This window comes from Enhydra lutris, unplaced genomic scaffold (genome assembly GCF_002288905.1).
Source record: "Enhydra lutris kenyoni isolate GAN:26980312 unplaced genomic scaffold, ASM228890v2 scaffoldscaffold14, whole genome shotgun sequence".
In the NCBI taxonomy this organism is placed as follows: domain Eukaryota; kingdom Metazoa; phylum Chordata; class Mammalia; order Carnivora; family Mustelidae; genus Enhydra; species Enhydra lutris.
The window spans coordinates 41,430,856-41,453,390 of NW_019154098.1; positions in this window are offsets into that span (position 1 = coordinate 41,430,856).

Below are 22,535 nucleotides of genomic sequence, written 5' to 3' on the forward strand. Positions count from 1 at the left end.
GGCTGACTCTAAAATTATGAATGTGCTGGGCAAGACTCAAGGGAGACATCAGGTGAATGTACACCTGGAAGGAAAAGTGCTGAGCAGAGATGTCAGCACATAAAGTGCTAGGGGAGACAATTTGGAGTTCAAGTTCCACCAAATTAGAGGGAATTAGTAAATACCTCAGCTTCCCATTAAAGCCTTAAAAGGACCATGCCTTTGAAGCAAGGACTATATCCTAGGACTAAGGTGTGAACCTTTAGGACTGAGGCAGAACCAAAATAAATCCTCCCTAATAAATCCCTAAAAACAGGCCTCTGTAGAAATAAGATAATTGTATAATTTAGTATTTGCTGACAGAAAACTCTTTCTAAAGAAAAATGAAAAATCTGGAATCTCTATGGTGCTTCCTCAATAATAAAACATATTGATAGGATGAGCACTGGGTGTTATAAGCAACTAATGAATCATTGAACATAACATCAAAATTAATGATGTACTACTATATGTTGGCCAATTGAAATTAAATGAAAAATAAAATAAAGCATATTGTCTAATTAAAATAAGAAACTACTTGTTAGGCAAGGAGGCTGGAAAAAAATGAGCTATGAGTCAAGAGAAAATATAGTCTACAGAAGGAGACCTATGGATGATAAAGATATTGAAATTAACAGATAAGAACTTTAAAAAATTGATAAATATGTTAAGAAATGTACAGGAAAGAATAAATATAATAAATTATGAAATAGAGAATTTCAGAAAAGTATGAAAATTCTAAAAAGAAACAATTAGAAATCTTAGGACTAAAAAATAAAATATCAGAAAACAAATTTTATTACTATACTAAGTAGTAGATCAGAGATACATGAGGAAGGAACAGTGAATTTGAAGTCAAATAAATATTATTCAAATCAAAACACAGAGAGGGAAAAAGATTGAAAAAAAAAGAAAAAGAGCCTTAATGACTTGTGAGACAAAATAAACTAAACTTTTGTGTGATTAAAACCTCAGAAGGAGGACAGAGGATAAACAAATGTATTTGAAAATTCCCCAAACTGATTAAAAACAAAAATCCACTGACCAGGAAGTTAAGTGAACTCCAAGCAGGGTAAGCATGGAACAAAATGTGGAATATTTATGAAAAAGATTATATATGGGCCATAAAATCATAGTATTTTCTCTGGCTACAGTGGAATTAAATTAAAAAATTAATTAAAAATAAGATATTTAGAAAATCTCCATATATTTAGGAATTAAAGAACATATATAAATTATCATGTGTCAAAGAAGAAATCACAAGGAATATGTGAAAACAGTTTTAATTGAAATATAATAAAAACACAATAAATCATAACTTGTGACATGGATTTAAAACTATGCTTGGAGAAAATTTTTAGCTTTAAAAATGCATGTATTAGAAAAATAGTTAAAAGTTAAACCTAACAAATATGGGGAAAGGAAAGAGCAAATTAACCTCAGACTAGGTATATGAATAGAAATAATAAAGATGAGATTGGCAGCCAATGAATTAGAAAACAGTCCTCTCAAAAATTAGAGACAATCTGGAAGCTAAAGTTATTTCTTTGAAAAGGTGAATGAGTTAAAGAAATGTCTACCAAGAATAATGCATATAAAGAGAGAGAGAGAGAGAGAGAGAACACATACTAGCAATAACAAAAATGAAAGTAGGATACCTCACCACTCATAATGCAGAAATTAAAAAATAGTAGGGGCGCCTTGGTGGCTCAGTTGGTTATGTGTCTGACTTTTGATCTCAGCTCTGGTCTTGATCTCAGAGTTGTGAGTTCAAGCCCTGCATTGGGTTCCACATGGAAGGGAAAAGTGAAGGGGTAAAATCAGAGTGGGAGATGAACCATGAGAGACTATGGACTCTGGGAAACAAACTGAGGGTTTTAGAGGGGAGGGGGGTTGTGGGAATGGATTAGCCCCATGATGGGTATTAAGGAGAGCACATGTTGCGTGGAGCACTGGTTGTTATACACGAACAATGAATCATGGAACACTACATCAAAAACTAATGATGTACTATATGGTGACTAACAAAATTTTAAAAAGTGAAAAAAACAAGGTGCACAACACTCATGAAAAATAATAATAACAGAAGGATATCATGAATAACTTTGTCAATATTTTTTGATAATAACATTAGATGGAAACACAAACAGATCAAAAACTCCTAGAAAAACACAATTACCACAAGAAGGTATAGAAAATCTGAACAGCCCTAAAAAAAAAAAAAAAAAAAAAGAAAAGAAAAGAAAAGAAAATCTGAATACCCCATATGTATTATAGATATTGATTTTATAATGAAAATCCCTCCCCACAAGATAACTCCAGTACCAGATTGCTTTACTGAGGAATTCTACTAAATAATTAAGAAGAAATTATAGTAATTTTCTAAAAGCAGAAGAGCAGAGAATATTACCTAACTTATTTATGGGTGCAGCATATTCCAGCTACAAAATCCTGAAAAGCACAATACAGAACACAAAATTACAAACCATTATTTTTTCACAAACATAACATGTAAAAATCCTTAACAAAATATCATCAAATCAGACCCTGCACTGTATAAATATATAAGTACACATATATACACACATAACATAATATTAGCAAATCAAATCCAGCAATGTATCAAAAGGATAATAATATATTGACCTATATCAAAAGCATAATAGCACATTAATTCAAGTTGGCTTAACACTTGAAATCAGTCAATTCACTACAGCAATGGAATAAAGTAGAAAATTGTATGATCAACTTAATTGAGGCAGAAAAAACACCTGACAAAATTCAACATTCATTCAAGGAGTTCAAGAAGGGAACTTTCTCATATACATACAATAGAATATTACTCAGACATAAAAAGGAATGAAATCTTGCCATTTGCAATGACATGGATGGAGCTAGAGAGTATTATGCTAAGCGAAATAAGTCAGAGAAAGACAAATAGTGTATGATTTCATTCACATGTGGAATCTAAACAAAACAAATGAAAGTAGGAGGGAAAAGAGAGAAAACCAAGAAACAGACTCTTAACTATAGAGAACAAACTGATGGTTACTAGAGAGGAGGTGGGTGGGGGATGGGTTAAATAAGTGATGTGGATTAAGGAGGACAATTGTGATGAGCACCAGTGTTGTATAGAAGTGCTGAATCACTAAATTGTATACCTGAAACTAATATTACACTGTACATTAACTAACTGAAATATAAATAAAAACTTTTTAAAAAGGTAACTTTCTCAATGTCAAAAGGACATCTATTAAAAACTTACATATAACATTTTATTTTTTATTTTTTAAGGATTTTATTTATTTATTTGAGAGATAGAGAGAACGCGTCCATGCACATGCATGAGCAGGGGTGAGGGTGAGAGGGAAGGGAAGATCACACTCCTCACTGAGCAGGAAGCCCAATGCAGGGCTCAGTCACAGGACCCTGGGATCATGACCTGAGCTGAAGGCAGACATTTAACCAACTGAGCCATCCAGGCATCCTTTACACATAACATTTTATGTAACAGTATAATATTGACTGTTTTACAATTATATTGAAGGAAAAACAAGGATATCCACTCTCACCATTTCTATTCACCATATACTAAAGGTTCCAAACTAGCAACAGAGAAAAAGAAATAGGGGTGGGGGGGGGAGAAAGGAAGAAGAAACCCTATTGTTAATAACAGACACACACCAAGGAATCTACAAGAAATTATTATAAATAATAATTCAGCAAAGTAACAGCATACTGGATCAATTTACAAAATTTCTCTATACTAGTAATTAAACAAGAAGAAAATGAAATTTTATTTTATTTTATTTTTAAGAATTTATTTATTTGACAGAGAGAGATCTCAAGTAGGCAGAGAGGCAGGCAGAGAGAGAGAGTGAGAGGATGAAGCAGGCTCCCCACTGAGCAGGGAGCCCGATGTGGGACTCGATCCCAGGACCCTGATATCATGACCTGAGCCGAAGGCAGAGGCTTAACCCACTGAGCCACCCAGGTGCCCCCAGAAAATGAAATTTTAAAATACCATTGATAATTGCATCATAAATAATTGTAATTAAGAAAACTTCAAAGAAACATCTACACTAAAAATTATAAAATATTACTAAGAGATATATCTTTTAACTAATAAATGGAGAGATAAATAATATTTATTATTGGAAAGATTCATTATTGAATGTTAATTTTCTCCAAGTCATCTTTAGATCCATCCAGTTCCATTAAAATCCAAGCAGAATTGTGATAGATATTGACAAGCAAATTCTAAAAGGTATATGGAAATGATAAGAACTCAAGATAGGGAAACAGTCTTGAAAAAGAACAAAGTTGAAGGTCTACTGATTTCAAGAAACACTATAAAGCTTCACTAATAAAGACAGTGTAGATAGACACCTAGATTGGTGGAGCATAATAGATAGTCTAGAATAGACAGACCCATTTAATTTTCAACAAAGGCACTAAGACATTTAAAAAAAAGAAAAATATTTCCAACAAATGATGTTGAAACAACCGGATACCTGCATGGGAAAAGTAAATCTCAATCACCACTTCACATCATACACAAAAGTTAATTTGAGTTGGAAGATGGACCTAAACATAAGAGCTATAATAATAAAGTTTCTAAAAGAAAATATAGGATAATACTTGTGGGACTTTAGGATAGGCAAAGATTTCTGAGATAGGAAAAAGCAAATCAACCATAAAAGAAAAACTGATTCATTGAACTTAATTCAAATTAAAAACTCTTGTTCATAAAAGACTTCATTAATAAAATGAAAGGGCAAGTCCACAGATTGAGAGAAAATATTTGTGACATATATAACTGGCAGTGTACTTGAATCCAGCATACATAAAAAAACTTGTAAAACCTCTAAAAAATGAGTAAAAGACTTGAACAGTCATTTCACAAAAGATGATATATGAATGATCACCATTAGTCATTGGGAAAATTCAAATTAAGACCACAACAAGATTTATTTAATTAGAACTGATAAATTTTTTAAAAGATTTTATTTATTTATTTGATACACAGAGGAAGTGTGAGTAGGGTAGGGAAGGGGGAATAAGGAGAGTGAGAAGCAGGCTCCCCACTGAGCAGGGAGCCTGATGTGGGGATGATCCCAGGACCCTGGGATCATGACCTGATCCCAAGGCAGATGCCCAATCAACTGAGATATCCAGGCAACCCTAGGATTGATAAAAAAAAAAAAAAAAATTTAAAGACTGATAATACCAAATGTTGGTGAGAATGTAGAACAACTGAGATGCTTATACACTGCTGATGGAAATGGAAGTGGTACAATCATCCTGGAAAACTCATAAACTTATAAATCTCAACATATACATACTTGTTACCCAAAAATTGCACTCATAGATATTTATCTCCCTTCCTTAAATGAAAACATAAGTCCATAAAGAGATTTGCAGAAGAATGTTCCTGTCAGCTTTAATCATGGTCACTCTAAATGGAAATAACTCAAATGTTCACAAACAGGGGAATAGATAAACTGTGGTATATTACTACTCAGAAATAAAAAAGAGATGAGCTATTGACACACAGAATAATATGGATGAATCTCAAAAACATCATATTGAGTGAAAAAAGTGAGATGCAAAAGAAGTGCATTACGTAGAACTCCATTTACATAAAGAGGCAAAGCTGAGCTTTGGTAATACAAATCAGAAGAATGGTTATCTCTGTGTGTTTGTGGGCAGGGAGAATTGACTGGGAAGGGGCACAAGGGAGATTTCTAGGGTAACTTAAATATTCCATATCTTAATTAGAGTGGTGGTTAAATGGGTATGTACAATTGTCAGAATTTATCAAATGATACAGTTACTATCTGTGCATTTTATTGTACATAAACTAAGACAAAAATATCCATAAGGAACGAAACAAAAAATAAAAATAATAACCAGGTAATTAACTAAATAATAATAATAAGGTGATTAATTAAAAGCAAAATAATTTTATTGGTTGAGTTTTGAAAGAATTTTTACATGGGAAGATAAAAAAATGATACCAATTCCCTACCATCTCCTCCACAAAATAGAAGCAGAAGAAATACTTTCTAATTTATTTTATGAGGCCAGCATTATCCTAATACCAGAACCATACAAAGACATTCCAGGAAAGAAAATTACAGACCAATATTTCTCATGAATATAGATGCAAAAATCCACAACAAAATGCTAGCAAATTGAATCTAATAATTTGAGAATTATATACCACAACCAAGTGAGATTTATTCCAGATACACAAGTTTGGTTCAACATTTGAAAATTAATTTATGTTTCATCACATTAACATGCTAATGAAGAAAAATCATAATATCATATCAATAGACACAGAAGAAGCACTTGAAAACATCTAATACCCATTCATGATAAAAACTCTCTGCAAACTAGGAATAAAAGACAACTTCCTTTATTTTATAGAGAACATCTACAAAAACTCTACAGTTGACATCATACTTTTTTTTTAAAGATTTTATTTATTTATTTGACAGACAGAGATCACAAGTAGGCAGAGAGGCAGGCAGAGAGAGAGGAAGGGAAGCAAGCTCCCCGCTGAGCAGAGAGCCCGATGTGAGGTTTGATTCCAGGACCCTGGGATCATGACCTGAGCCGAAGGCAGAGGCTTTAACCCGCTGAGCCACCCAGGCGCCCTGACATCATACTTAATGATGAAAAACTCAACGTTTTTCCCCTAAAATGGGAAACAAGATAAGGATATTCCTTCTTACCATTCCTATTCAACATTATGCCAGAAGTCCTAGCTAATGCAATAAGGGAAGAAAAAGTATATAGATCAGAAAGAAGGAAATCACACTATATATGTTTATAGGTGATATAAATCTATGTAGAAAATCCTGAAGAATCAACACTAATAACAACAAAAAAACTGCTATAAGTAACAAATGCATATAGCAAGGTAACAGGATACAAGCAAGGTTAATATTCAAAAGTTAACTGCTTTCTTATATAATGGCAATGAATAATTGAAATTTTAAATTAAAAACAGGATCCATTTACATTAGCACTCTAAGAAGGTATACATATAACCAAGCATGTACCAGATCCATAAAAGAAAAGATACAAAACTGATAAAATAAAGATAAAAATAAACAGAGGTTATTCCAAGTTAGTGGATAGGAAGACTTATTAAGATGTCAACTCTTCTCAACTTAATCTATAGATACAACTACAATTCCCAAGTAATTTTTTGGTTATTGACAAACTGATTTTGAAGTTTGTCTGGCAAGGCAAAAGACCCACAATAGCTAACAGGATAATGAAGAACATAGTTGGTAGAATGGTACCACCCAAATTCAAGACTTACTATGAGTCACTTATATCTCAAAAATACTAGAAAAAAAAAGAGATATATACAGATTTAATGCAATCCCTATCAAAATAACAACAGCATTTTCCACAAAACTATAACAAATAATACTAAAATCTGCATGGAACCACAAAAGACTCTGAACGGCCAAAAATGATCACGAGAAAGAACAAAACTGGAGGTGTAACAATCTCAAATTTCAAGATATACTATGAAGCTATAGTAATCAAAACAGTATGGTACTGGCACAAAAACAGACACAACAGATCAACGGAACAAAACAGAAAGCCTAGAAATAAACCAACGCTTATATGGTCAATTAATCTATTACAAAGAAAGCAAGAATGTATAATAGGAAAAAGACAATCCCTTCAACAAATGCTGTTAGGAAAACTGGACAGTGAAAGAATGAAACTGGATCACTTTCTTACACCACACACAAAAATAAACTCAAAATGGATTAAAGACATAAATGTGAGACCTGAAACCATCAAACTCCTAGAAAAGAACATAGTCAACTATGTCTTTGACATCAGCTTTAGCAACATTTTTCTAGGTAAGTCCTCTCAGGCGAGGAAAACAAAAGCAAAAATAAACTATTGGGACTACATCAAAATGAGAAGCTTTTGAAAAGTAAAGGAAAACATCAGCAAAATAAAAAGAAAACTTACTGAAGGGAAGAAGTTTGCAAATCATATATCCAATAAAGGGTTAATATCCAAACTATATAAAGAACTGATACAACACCAAAAAAGACAAAAAATAAAAAAACAATAATTTAATTAAAAAAAGAGGACCTGGATAGACATTTTTTCCAAAGAAGACATACAGATGGCTAACAGACACATAAAAAGATGCTTGATGTCACTAATCATCAAGGAAATGCAAATTAAAAACACAGTAAGATATTACCTTACACCTGTCAAAATGGCTGGAATCAAAAAGATAAAAATAACAAGTATTAGTGAGGATGTAGAGATAAAGGAACCATAATGCACTGTGGGAATATGAAAAAGGGTGTGAGCACTGAATAATGTATAGAATTACTGAATCATTATGTTGTACATTTAAAAATAATATAACAACATATGTTCAATAAAAAATAAACTGAAAAAAAAAAACTTACTATGAAGCTACAGTGATTGAGACAGTGTGGTAACAGTCAAAGAACAGGCAAATAGACCAAAAGAACAGAATAGAGAGCCCAGAAATAGACACACATAAATATAGTAAATTGATGTTTGACAAAGAAGCAAAAGCAAATTAATGAAGAACACTCTTTTTAACAAATTGTGAACATGCTAAACAAACAAACAAACAAACAAAATCTAGACACAGACCTTACATCTGGCACAAAAAATAGCTCAAAATGGACCAGACCTAAATGTAAAATGGAAAAATACACAACTTTTAGAAAAAAATAAGAGAAAATCTAGATGACCACATATTTGTCAATAAGTTTTTAGACGTAACTCCAAAAATACAATGTATGAAAGAGAATGATGACTTGGACTTTGTTAATAAAAGTAAAGTAAAACAAAAAAAAGTAAGTAAAACAAAACAAAAACAAAAACAAAAACAAACAACAAAAAGAAATCAACTTTACCCTGTAAAAGACATTGTTAAGAGAATAAAAAGACAAGCCACAGACTGAGAGAAGATATTTGCTAAATGCGTAGCTCATAACGAACTTGCATCCAAAATACACGAAGAATCTTATAACTCAACATTAAAAAAACTAATTAACCAATTTAAAAAATAGACAAAAGATCTGAACTGACATTTCTCTTAAAGAAGATATACAGATGAAAAACAAGCTTATAAAAAGATGCTCAACCTTATATGTCATTAGGTAATTGCAAATTAAAACAATGAGATACCATTACATACCTCCAGGATGGCTAAAACTTAAAACACTGACAATACCAAATGCTGACAAAGATGTGGAGCAATAGGAGTTTTCTTTTTTTTTTTTTTTTTTTTTAAAGATTTTATTTATTTATTTGACAGAGAGATCACAAGCAGGCAGAGAGGCAGGCAGAGAGAGAGGAGGAAGCAGGCTACCCTAGAGAGCAGAGAGCCCGATGCGGGGCTCGATCCCAGGACTCTGAGATCATGACCTGAGCCGAAGGCAGCGGCTTAACCCACTGAGCCACCCAGGCGCCCCGCAATAGGAGTTTTCATTCATTGCTGACGGAAAAGCAAAATAGTACAGCCACATTGGAATGCAGCTATGCAGTTTCTTAAAAAACTAATCATACAGTCTAGCAAATCTTTTACTTATTCAAATGAATGAACACCTATTCCTACACAAAGCCAGCACAAGAACATTTATAGCAGGTTTATTCTTAGTTACCCAAACTTGGAAGCAATCACAATGTCATTCAACAGGTGAATGAACAAACAAACTTTGTACGTCCTTACAGTAGAATATTATTCACTAAATATTATTCACTATTATAGCACTAAAAATGAAACATAGAAGAAACTTAAATGCATATTACTAAATAAAAGAATCCAGCTTCTGAAAAAAAGTACATACTATATAATATCAACTACATGACATTCTAGAAAATTCAAAACTATTTAGACAATAAAAACTTCACAGTGGTTGTCAGATATTTAGGATGCTAGGGAAAGAGGTGAATAGGTGGAGAACAGAGGACTTTTAGGGAAGTGAAACTATTTTGCATGATACATGGCTACAAAACATTTGCATTTGTCAAAGTTCATAGAACTGCACAATACAAAGAGTGAACCCTAATGTAAACTATGGACTTTAATAATAATGTGTCAATATTGGTTCATCAATTGTAATAAATGTACCACAATAATGCAAGGTATTAATAATAGGAGAAACTGAGGGGGGAAGGAGGTATATGGGGACTATACTTTCTTGCAACCTTTCTGTAAATCTAAAACTGCTCTAAAACGTAAGTTATATATATTTTTTAATGGAGAGGGTTTTCTCTTAAATAAATCATGTTTGGGAGATGCTGGCCAAATAAAATCAAACTAGTTTCTTTATAGAAGAACTTTTCGCAGCCTATAATATGCTGATATGCACTGAACTCTCTGTGAGAGGGGTGTCTGGGTGGCTCAGTGGGTTAGGCCGCTGATCTCAGGGTCCTGGGATCAAGTCCTGCACTGGGCTCTCTGCTCAGCGGGGAGCCTGTTTCCCCCCACCCCTCTCTGCCTGCCTCTCTGCCTACTTGTGATCTCTTTCTGTCAAATAAATAAATAAATAAAATCTTTTAAAAAAAATGATCTCTCTGTGAGAGAGAAAATGTATACAGTTTTTCCCAAACCTACTTGACTAAAAAGCTTGTCTTTCTGCTGTGCTTTATATCACTGTGGGGAGCACTGTGACACAGCAGTGAATTAATGACTTTTTTTTAAATTAATGACTTTTTAAAAATGTTTTCTGTGTATGCCTGAAGAAAAAATTGATATTATACATAAGGCAATCTTCCATTTTCTCAATGACAAAAATATAAAAAAATATTTTGACCAACTCTAAACTACCAAATTTTAGAGAATGTAACTGAAAAAATCAGCTCTTGATTTATGATACATAATTTTTAAATTTACTTATATATATGTACATTTGAAAGTTGAGATGTATGCTGCTCTATCCCAGTCTCATATCTAAAGCACAATTTTATTGAAAATTTTCACATGCATCTTCAACTTTAACCTCTCTGACGCTGGGATTTCAATAAGCAAAGTGACTGTAGAAGTAATATGCTGAAGATGGCAGAGCCTCTATCAACCTGAATCTCTGGATGATGCTATGGAGAAGAACCCCCATCAACACACAAACACCAATAAGTACTCTTATGGACGTGAGTCCCATCCTTTGTTACAGCATCATCTCATCAAAGTCCAGATTCTCAAAACCTAAGTTAAGTCCAGGTGCAGTTGAGTCTCCTTGAGTATTCTTCCTTAAGCTGAGCTCCTCAGACATAGTTTCTCTCAATCTGAGTATCTGAACTAAAGAGACAGGTTAACTCCCTACACAACAAACAGTGGATAACTACTATAGACACACCTGTTCCAAAAGTGAGAATTGATGAGGCAAACAGGGACCACTGAGCCACAGAATTTTGAAATATAGCTGGGCATATGTTTTAGAAATTACTTATTAGAATTTCATCCTACTTTTGTTTACAAAGGATTCTTCATGACTCTTGGCTCTATCTTCTGAGCTTTGGTTTCCACCCACTGGATCATTCTTTCATGAAAGAAAGTCTGTGTTTTCAGCTGAGTACTTTTCTCACCTTGTTTGCTGCCTGTACAAATTTGATGGTCCAAACACTTCCTTTTATGTCATACTATTTCCATTCCTTTCAAAGCAACACACTTTGTCAACACTTCTTTCTGCCAACACACTTCTCTTAAAATCGTTGTGGGTTTTCTATGAATATTATTTTTGCTCAGTCATTAAACAGAAACTACACCCACAGATCTCTTGGAGATAAGTCTTTCCATATCATGGTTTCTGATAAAATTGCTGATCTTCTTAGAAGACACTGAATGGTTTTCTAGACAACCATCTGAAATCCTTCTGAAGCCTTAACAAAGAATTCTTACAGCTATACCCCAAGCTTTATTATTAAAACATGTTTTCTCAGCAATGCCCTGGATTTGATCTTTTCTTAGACGCCATTTCTTAATTTTAACATTGATATCCAGAGATACTGGAAAACTTCATTACCAACAAGTCATAACTTCCTTCTGATGAACATTCTTTCCTTTACCTTATCATTCTTCTCTTATATTTTGCTTTTAGCAACAGGGAAATACTGGGTAGCACCTTCATCACTCTGTGTGAAAATCACCTTATCCATATCATCTACTTCTTTGGTTATGTTTCCGTCTTTCATGTTAACACTGATGACAATGTGGCTAAACTCTCAGCGAGCATATAACAATATTATTTCTTGCATTTAAAAAAATTTTTTTAACAATATATATCTCACAATTCTTTAAAATCTAACCAGCAGCCCTTTCAGTTTTTCAAGTTTCTAATGACAGTCTCTGCAGGAAAGTTTAGACTTTCACTGACATTATTCTCAAAGTCCTTGAAAAGTTTACACCCCACTGCTCTGTTCCAAAGCTACTCTTCCTCATTCTTTTTTGTTTTTGTTTGTTTATTTATGGACACTCCACTTCCAGGTACCAAAATTTTTGTTAGCTATCTGCTAGGAGATGAATGTTTGTGCCCACCCCCTCCAAATTCATATGTTGAAAGTTTAATCCCTGATGTGATAGTATTAGGAGGTGGACTATGGGGAAAGTTCTACCTTCATGATGGAATTAATATCCTATAAGAAGAGACAGGATGGAATTTACAACTCCTTCCCACTCTCTCTACCATGTGAGGACACAGCAAGAAGATGGCAAACTAGGAAGTCAGATCTCACCTGAACCAAGCCGTGTTCACCAGAACTGTAACAAGTAAATTTCTGAGACCTGCTCTATTGCTCCATAACAATTTACCCCAAATTAAGTGGCTTAAAACAATAAAACTTATTATTTCACACAGTTTTTTACAGGTCAAGGATCTAGAAGCTGCTTAGCTGGGGGCTCCTAGCTCATGGTCTCTCATGAGGTTACAGAAAAAATGTCATTTGGAGTTACAATCAGGTGAAGGCTTGCCCGGGACCGGAGAATTTATTTCCAGCTTGACTCGTTTAACATGCCTGGCACACTGGTGAGGGATCTTGAAAAGAGGCTTCATTTCCTCATTTATTTCTAAAGCAGAATTGCCATCTTCACTTCCATCTAATTATTGGAGTAGAGAGCTAGCACTTTTTAGATTTTATATGATATCATCCCTAGAAATTTTGTATCAAACCACAAGCTTCCCAAACCTTTCATAAAATATTATAATAGATACTATCCTATTTATTCTATTCTATACAACATAACCACTTAATGCACTGGTTTTTAAATTTTTTTTAAATCTTGTTTAAAGTAACGTTTAACATTTGCAATTCTGAAATCATACACAAAGATATAATTATGAAATAATCTATTTCCATTTGCCATTATGATTCCTTTCACCAATTTTGTCAGGTGACCTTCATAAAACACCTCAAACTAGCACTGATAAGGGCCATTTCAGAATAATGTTTTTTCCCCAAACTATACCTCATTATCTAATATAAAATACTTGACAGAGTGCCCTGTAATATTCTAAGGTTTTGACTATAAGGCAAGTTCTTTCTTTCTGAGTACTAATTTTGAGATTAAAAAAAAAATTGCCCTATACTTAGTCATTGTATTAGTTTGCTAGGGCTGCCATAACAAATACCATGCACTAGGTGACTTAAACACCAGACATTTATTTTCTCACAGTTCTGAGGCACAGATGTCTAAGATCAAAGTGTCAACAGGTTTGGTTTTTTCTGAGGCTTCTCTCTCAGTTTGCAAATGGTTATCTTCTCACTGTGTCCTCACCTGATTTTATCTCTGTGTCTTCATCTTCTCTTCTTATAAGGACACCAGTCATATTGGATTAGGGCCCATCCTAACAATCCATTTTAACTTAACTACCTCCTTAAAGGTCTTATCCCCAAATACGGGTATAATCTGAGGTATTAAGGGTTATTAGGGCTTCAAAATATGAATTGGGGGGACACAATTCTGCCCATAATGGGCATATATGATATTTATGCTCTGGATTTTTCCAGAAGGGTTTCAAGATGATTCCTAAGAATCCAACAAAAACTGCCTGAATTAAAAACATGATGAAGAGAGGATATACAAAACCAGGATCAAAAACAGGAGTGAGGTCAATAAAAGCATTCTATCATGACTTCCATAGCAACTTCAAGCACCTCTCTGAATTATCTAAAAGCTCCCAGGTAGTCAACATAGAATGGGAAATCAGGCCAGTAACACAGCTTTGTTTTATTTGTGACAGCCATCTAGAATATCACGCTGTGAGAGTGACATAACGGGTTTATTTCCATTACTCCTATAGCAGATTGATTTATAAACCATCAAAAGGTATGTTGACTCAGAACTTCAGAATGTGACCATATGTGAAAAAAGAAAGGTCTTTATGGACATGGTTAAGGATCTTGAGATACGATCATCCTGGATTAGGATGGACCCTAAATCCAAGGACAAGTGTCCATGTAAGAGAAAAGAAGAGAAGAAGATGAAGAGGAGAATTTCTGTGAAAACAGAGTAGATATTGGAGTAATGCATCTACAAGATGAGCCCCAATGATTGTGGTAAGCCACTCAAAGCTAGGAATGAGGCATAGAACTAATTTTCCCTCAGAGCCTCCAGAAAGAAGCAACTCTGTTGATACCTTGATTTTAGCTCCTGGCCTCCAGAGCTGTGAGAGCATACATTTCTGTTGGTTTAGGCCTCCCTGTTATTGGTAATTTGTTACAACAGCCATAGAAAACTAATACATGGGACATCATATTCTGAGATGACCATATGTCATTCCCTTCCTCTTCCATTTTCCATATAAATGTGGATGCTCTGAATGTTAAATGTTGAGGCCCCACATGATCCTAAATCATCTCAAAGAGAAGTCTCTATATTCTGTTTACTGAGGTAGAAAACTGGACCAATGTATTTCATTTTATAATATTTTATCTGTCAAAGCAACATAGCAATGTAGCAAGGTAGGAATATAAACAATGGAATTGGCTATAATGCCACTACTTTTGTAACTTGGTTATTTTACATATTTCCATGAAGTTTTACACACATATATGCAAATAGGTATATACTTCATGGATGCCATGATGGAGTACTCTTAAAAAGTATTCCAAGATAAAGGTTTAACTGAGTTTGCTGCATATATGTTGAACCTTTGGTTCCTGACTAGGTGAAGATAATTTTACACATTTGATATAAAGAACAGAAATTAGTTTTGATCTAGTCCTTTGAAAATTTCAGATTTCCATTACTATATAGATGCAATATTTATTAATGGAATGGTTGAGGGATATCATATACTTATTAATAAACAACACATGTCCACATTGTCATGTCTCTTTTTAAAAATGCCCAGTTCAAAATAAAATTAGCAGGCAGAGTTGATTATTGGAAATAACTGCATAAAAGATCTGAGTTTTTCTCAACTTAGTAGCCAATTAACATTTCACTTTTGCTGTCAGTTAATTGCGATATATATGGAGAAAGCATTTGCCATAAATTTTCCCCACAGACTAGTATAAAAAGAGTTTGCTAAAATATGAAACTTGTATTTTGTAGTTCTTTTAGCACGGTCAAAATGAGAAACCCATGGGCTGCAATCCAGCTGTAAGTCTTACCATTCATTGATTCTGTTCTCTGTGATACCTGGAAGTAGATTAATAAATCCTCATATATAGTCTTTCAATCTGCACAATGAAAGAACTCAGCTGTCTGGCAGGGGTATGCAATCCTATGTGGTCTGTTGTGATTATTCTGTGACTCATCTCAGAACTCTCATTTCTGCTGCCATCACCATGGTCCTGTCCTTCCTGCAGTTGTCATCACTCATAGCAATGAATCAAAGTATCAACATAAACTGTTTAGTAAGTCAGACTCATAGCCTTTGCTGCTGGCAGTTCCTGGCCTTAAAAGCCCTTTCTCCTACTTTATTGCTCGGGAGTCTGTTGTCTAGGTTCTTCTGGCTCTTCTATGAGGCTTGAAAACATTGACACCAGTCCCTGGGAAGACCTATCAACACTAAGATAAATCAGGTTTCACTCTGTGAGCTGAATGAAATATAAGGTGACCTCTTCCTCTAGTCACTGATTCAACTGTGCAATAGCTAAATATTTTGAAATAATGTTTGAATGCCAGGAAATATGCCAAAGATTTAATTGTTGTGATCTCACTTAATCCTCACAATGACCCTGTGGAATTGTACGCATTTTATAGAAGATGAAAATGGGGCCTAAAAAAGTTTAAGAACTTGGGTAAGATAGAGCTAACAAGGTACAGAAAAAGGCTTTTGATTTGAGTTTTCTTGCTTTAAAGTCTATGCCCTAGCTGTAACTTTGTGATGGTTTCCCAGTGAGGCAATTAAGGGACCACCTGAAACCAAATTATGTTTTTTCTTTCCCATTTTTGTCAGCCAGCTTTACTTATAATCATGTAGCTCTTGCTCTGTGAATGAATAGTTGATAAGAAAACTTGCCATAATATACCTTTGGCCAGGTGGGAATAAAAATTTTCTCTACTGAGTCTGATCTTGGCAACCATCTTGAAATCATCAATGTATAAATGTTTCCTCACAGTTTATAATTAATATCTGCGTGCTCTATAAGACTTTTTCATGTTCTATTTGGAAAAGTGATGCATTTTTCCTTAAATATCTTGGTCTGGGTGGCTCAGTCATTAAGTGGCTGCCTTTGGCTCAGGTCCTGATCCTAGGATAGAGCCCCGCATCAGGCTCCCTGCTCAGCGGGAAGCCTGCTTCTTCCTCTCCCACTCCCCTTGCTTGTGTTCCCTCTTTTGCTGTGTCTCTCTGTGTCAAATAAATAAAATCTTTAAGAAAAATTTCTTGGTCTGGTTTGTTTATTTATTGCTTATTGCCCCTTCACTGTAGAAATCTTTTAGGCAGCCCACACCGTATTATAGGTTGGCACTTGACACCATATAAGAATCTGCAACAGAGGTAGCTATTGGTTTTTGGATTTTCCCATGCACAAGTGTATCTTAATCCTGAGCATTAGTCTTTCTTTGTAGGTTTTTGAAAGCTGTCCGATAGCGAAAGCAAAAATGAAGGCTTCATTTCCCCTATAAATATTTGTTCAGTGACCTATGACTGTTGGCCAGCCCGCCTGCCAACACCCCATTAGAAGTCATCCCTTTTACAATCATCTACTATCATTTGATAACCTCTTGGGGTTAAGAGTACAGATGCAAGATCTCAGAGATTTCTGATGGGAATACTTCATATCCCAAGTATGTTTTTCCTTCAAAATGACATCACCACAGGGAAACATTTTTCAAATAATTTGGCTGTCATGTTATAAAAGCTTCCTTAGAAATACAAAGAAAGAAGCACTCTGTACCTCAAATAAAATTTTTCAGAATCCATGGATGAAAGGAAAAAAAGAAACACCTTATTGGTTTAATTAGTCTTAGAAGGTCTTGTGGTGGCAAGGTGACAAGGCCAAGGAGGAACAGTGTCATTACAAAAAACTGTATTATATGACTTTTTGTAATAAATTCTAATGTTATGAAAGTTCATGGTTACTGGCTTAGGCTTGAAAATGGCATTTGTACTTCATATTGGAGCATAGAGATGATTTAGGGTGAATTATGTGAAAACTTATTTCTAACAACAGAGCAGTCAAATGGCTGCCCAGGGGCTAAGATTTTCATCTCTAAGTCTCCTCCTACCTGCTATTATTTTATGGATAAATGTTACTGAGGGAGCTCTATGGCTACTTCTTTAGCTTAAAGCACTGAATTTATTTAAAAAAAATGCTCTGTACAGGGCAAAAAAGAAGAACATAGAACAAAGAAGACTGTAGGAGACTGGACTGTGAAAAAAAATTCCTCTTTGAGGACCAGAAATGGACCACTAGGTTAAAAATAATACCTGTAACATGTAAATTTTTCAGATTCTAGTTCTCAGGGCACATGTGTGTATGAGTGTATCCCAATGTTAAGTTTTCTTGCAATGTGTAGAGTTAGAAAAAATACATTAAAAATTTATTGGGGATCTACTATATACCATCCTCTGAGTTAGCACCTCCCATGCAGAGATAGTAGTAGTAACAAAAACTAGGTAATACCTCATTTGGTTTTTACAATGGCCATATCATACCATTATTTCCACTATGTAAATGAAAAAAGGTTCAAAGAGGTGAGGAAACCAAAGAGATGCAACTAATAAGAAATGGAGCCAGAGTTGAACCCCATGCAGCCTGACTTCAGAGTCCACTATGTCATGCAACCTGGTTCATGCCCTTCAAGAGCTCACAGTCTGCCAAGAAGAGAGGCAAACCCAGATTATCTTAGAGATATGCAGAAAACAAGTGGTTACATAGAGGAGGAAGCTATGCATCTTCTAAGTGGTCAGGAAAGACTCTGTAGAATCCGAAAAATGCATTTTATTGGATTCTACATGAAACCTGATACACGGAAGGTATAGCCAATACATGGAGGGTGGGTAGCATTTCCAGATGGATGTGCTGAGGAAGGGAGTTTCAGATAAAAGGAACATGGTGAACACAGATGTAGAAATTGGGGTGAAGTGGCAGAGTCACTAAAGTGAGTCAATGAATACTGGACTGTAGGGTACATACAAATGGGAAGCTGGTCAGAGATGACCTGGATGGGTGATGAGTGAGGGCTTTTCTACATGCTATGATCCTATGAAGGACTGTATGTAGGACATTTACATGACCCATTTTTAGTTCAGAAAAATAACCTTATGGTCTGCGTGATGTCAAATTTGAAGGAATTTGAAGGGATCAGTCCTATAGGCAGAATAGTTAAGATGCTACAAAACTGTTCATGCAAGGAATCTGGAAACCTAAGGCCAGCCACAGTAACAGGAATGAAGACTTGCTTGAGAAATGTTTCGTGCTAGGACTGACTGAATTGAGAGGCTAACTGGATGTAGGTGTGAGGGTGAGGGTGAGAGAGAGGGTGAGGTCATAGTGACTCTCTGGCTGTTAGCTTGAGTTACTGGGTGGATGGTGGTGGTGTCCATTTCCATGAGGTATATGGGATGGAGAGCAGGGGGTAGGAAGACTCCAAATTCTGCTTTGCAGCTCCCTCCTTACTTCCTGCTCCTCCCCATCCCTTTCTCCTCTGGGCCCCAACATCACCTTTTGATACCACTCTTTGGATCTTTACTTTGTTTTGTACTTGTATGTACCTGTCTTCAGCAGTAGACTATGAACTCCTTGGTAGTAGACTCTATAATATATTTACTGTTCAATAAATGATTGTTAAATTAGTTAATGAAGAACAAAACCATTTTTTTTCATGAATGGATAATTAAGAATTCAAAGGAAACTCTCTCCTGGTAATGGTCAATCCTCTGTCCCTGTTCTGCTTTCAAAATACTTAAAATAACATATATCCTTCTTCCACAAAATATGGGTTTGAAAGCAAAGATTGCACCACAACTCTGACTCTGTTATTCTTCAGTTTGAAAATCCCCAGTCCCTTCAGATATTCCACATACAACATAATTTTCATATACTTTATCACCCTATTTACCCTCTACTGGACATGTTCCAGTCTGTGTTCTTCTTTAAACATGATACTCTGCTAATCTGAGCCATACAGAATATAATGTGACCATTACTTCTGAAAAGGGGTAAAAGTGAATCATTTTAAATAACCAAATTCAAAATTATTTTTAAAGGAAGAAACCGTATTTAGGAAATTAAATCAGTAAGTAGCTTGAGGTAGAAGGTGAGACTTTGAAGGCATGGGTTAGGTGGGAGTCAAGTAAGCAAAAGTCTAAATGTTCTTAGAAGCTAACAGAAATTGTGGATTGGGGAAAAGCCAGAGATAGCCTAAGGACTTAATTTGTTTTGTAAAATTTCATCACAATATAATATACATACTCCAAAGTATACAAATCCAAAGAATATAGCTCCATGAATTCTTAGAAAATGATCACACCGGGACCATGAAATAGAAACATTATCAATATCTACACACTGTTTTTTCCCCTTCTGGTCATTTACCCTCTTCAAAGGAGATACTGACTGCTAGAGGTCCTGTTTCTCTGTCCCCTAGCAATGACCTTCCACTGAGGTCCAAGCCTGGATTCTCCACTCATGATGTCCCTGATGAGCAAGCCTCCCTTTCTAGGGTAAAAGAGATGTATATCATCAATGATTAATTAGTCTACGGTTTCAGAATCTTTCCCATTGTTAGTAGTGTCCTTCCCTCAATGGGGCCCTGCCCCCCAAGCAGCAGGAAATTGCCCTGCCAAGGTTTTGGCTTAGTTTGTAGGCTTCTGCCCCATGCATCTTTGGAATTCAGGGAAAGAGACCTTCAAACCTCCAACTTTGTCTCCTGTGTCTCAGGTGAGCACCAAAATATCTCTACTTTCTTTGTCTTTCATCCATGGTACTCTGCTCAAGCCAAACCTAGATTCTTAGACTCTAGCCTTCACCAAGAATCAGCACATGCCCCACAGGGACAGCTGTAGTTCCTCAACTTCTCTTGGAATATTTCTTCTCTCTCAGCAGTTTTACTCCTTTTCGTCTTCAATGTTTCTGAAGTTCTTTGTTTCCTTTAGAGTATCAGGAACCAGCAAACTTTCCTGTCACGACCAGATAGTAAATATTTTTGGCTTTGTAAGCCATGTGGTCTTTATCACAACTACTTAGTTATGTTGTTATAGCACAAAACAATACTAAAAAAATGGGCATGGCTGATTTGGCCTGCAAGCTATAGTTTGCCAACCCTCCAAATATATAATTATTATAACTTATTTAATATTCCAGCTCTTCAATGAGATAAGATGCCCATGTGACCTAGTCTATCCTAGCTGAAAGCAGAACCCTACCAGAAGACTTTTAAGAAGAAACATGCCTAATATGCAATTTGAAGTTCTTGAGTAGCTATGATGTAAAACTTTTTCTTCATTTTCCCGAACTTACAGTAAACTCTTTTGTATATACAGAGGCATCTGTGAGTAGGATTTGTGTGTGTGTGTGTGTGTGTGTGTGTGTGTGTGTGTGTGTGTGTGAAAATGAAGGGGAGAGTTCGATTTGGAGGGTGATGAGTTTTGGTGATTTAGGAGGTCGATAAACAATACTTCTCTTTTCCCCCACCCAGTACCAGAAATAATTGAGAGACAGACATAAAAGACATGAAAATTGAGCCCACAATATCACTTTTATTAGTGATAAGCTAGGTGTGCTTTGTTTTGTTTTAGGTCACACAAGCTCTTTCCTTTTTTTTTCCTTCATTTTCTTTTCCTTTGGATGACCGACTTGAGAGTTCTTTATGATTCCATTATACCTCTACTATTGACTAAGTATTTTTGTTGTTTTTTCAGTTAGCTTCAGTGGTTGCTTTAGAACAAGAGACAGAAAGCAAACTATAGCCTGCAGTCCAAATCCATCCCACCACCTTTTTTTCAATAAAGTTTTATTGGAATACAGCCATATTCATTCATTTATTTATGTCAGTAGATGCTTTTGCACTGCAAAGGCAGAAATGACTAGTTGTGATATAAACCATTTGGCCTACAAAAACAAAAATATTTTCTATCTGGTCCTTGACAGAAAAAAATTTGCCAATCCCTGTCTAAGGCTTACAATATATACCTTGATTCATCATAGTTCCCCTGTAACTGCGGATTTGTCCTTAGATCTTTTTATTTCTGTCATTTATTGCTTTATGTATGTTGAATCTATGTAATTAGGTACATACAGATTTGAAATTGTGATTACTTCATTTTATACTGATTTCCTTACCATTACAGAATGCCTTAGTTTATCTTTAATAACACGTCTTTTTCCTTAAGGTCCATATTTTCTGATATAAGCGTAGCTACTCACAATTTCATTTGATTAATTCTTGCATGGTATATCCATTTCCAAATTTCACTTTTAAATCTCTGTTCTTTATATTTAAAATTCATCTTTCATTAAAAGCATATTGTGAAGTTTTGTTTTTTATCTACTCTGACAATCTTATTATTTTGCTTAGAGTATATCATCTATTTATACTTAATTTAATTACAGATATAGTAGGGCTTATATCTATCATCATATTAGAGTTTGGGTTTGTTTCCTTTTTTTTTTTTTTTCCTATTTAGGGCCATCTATTTTATATTTACTTTTTTTTGTTTCCTTGTTGGTTAATCAGATATGTTTTTATTACACCAGTTTCCATTATCTAATTTGTTATATACTTTTTTACTTTTTTTAAGTCGTTTTCCTAAGACTATGCCATGACTTACTAGATTTCCATACAAACTTATACTTTCACCACTTCCAGGATATACTTAGACCTTTCAAACTCAATTTTCCCTTTTCCTTTCTCTTTCATTATTTTTTCATATATTTTGTCATATATTTAGTTGTATACATATCTGAACCCTAAAAGACATCATAACTGTTTCTTATAGCCTGCCTATCAATCTATCTATTTATCTATCTTATAGCTTATCTAACTCATTTTTCCATATATACCCATTTGAGGTGCTCTTTTTTCATTT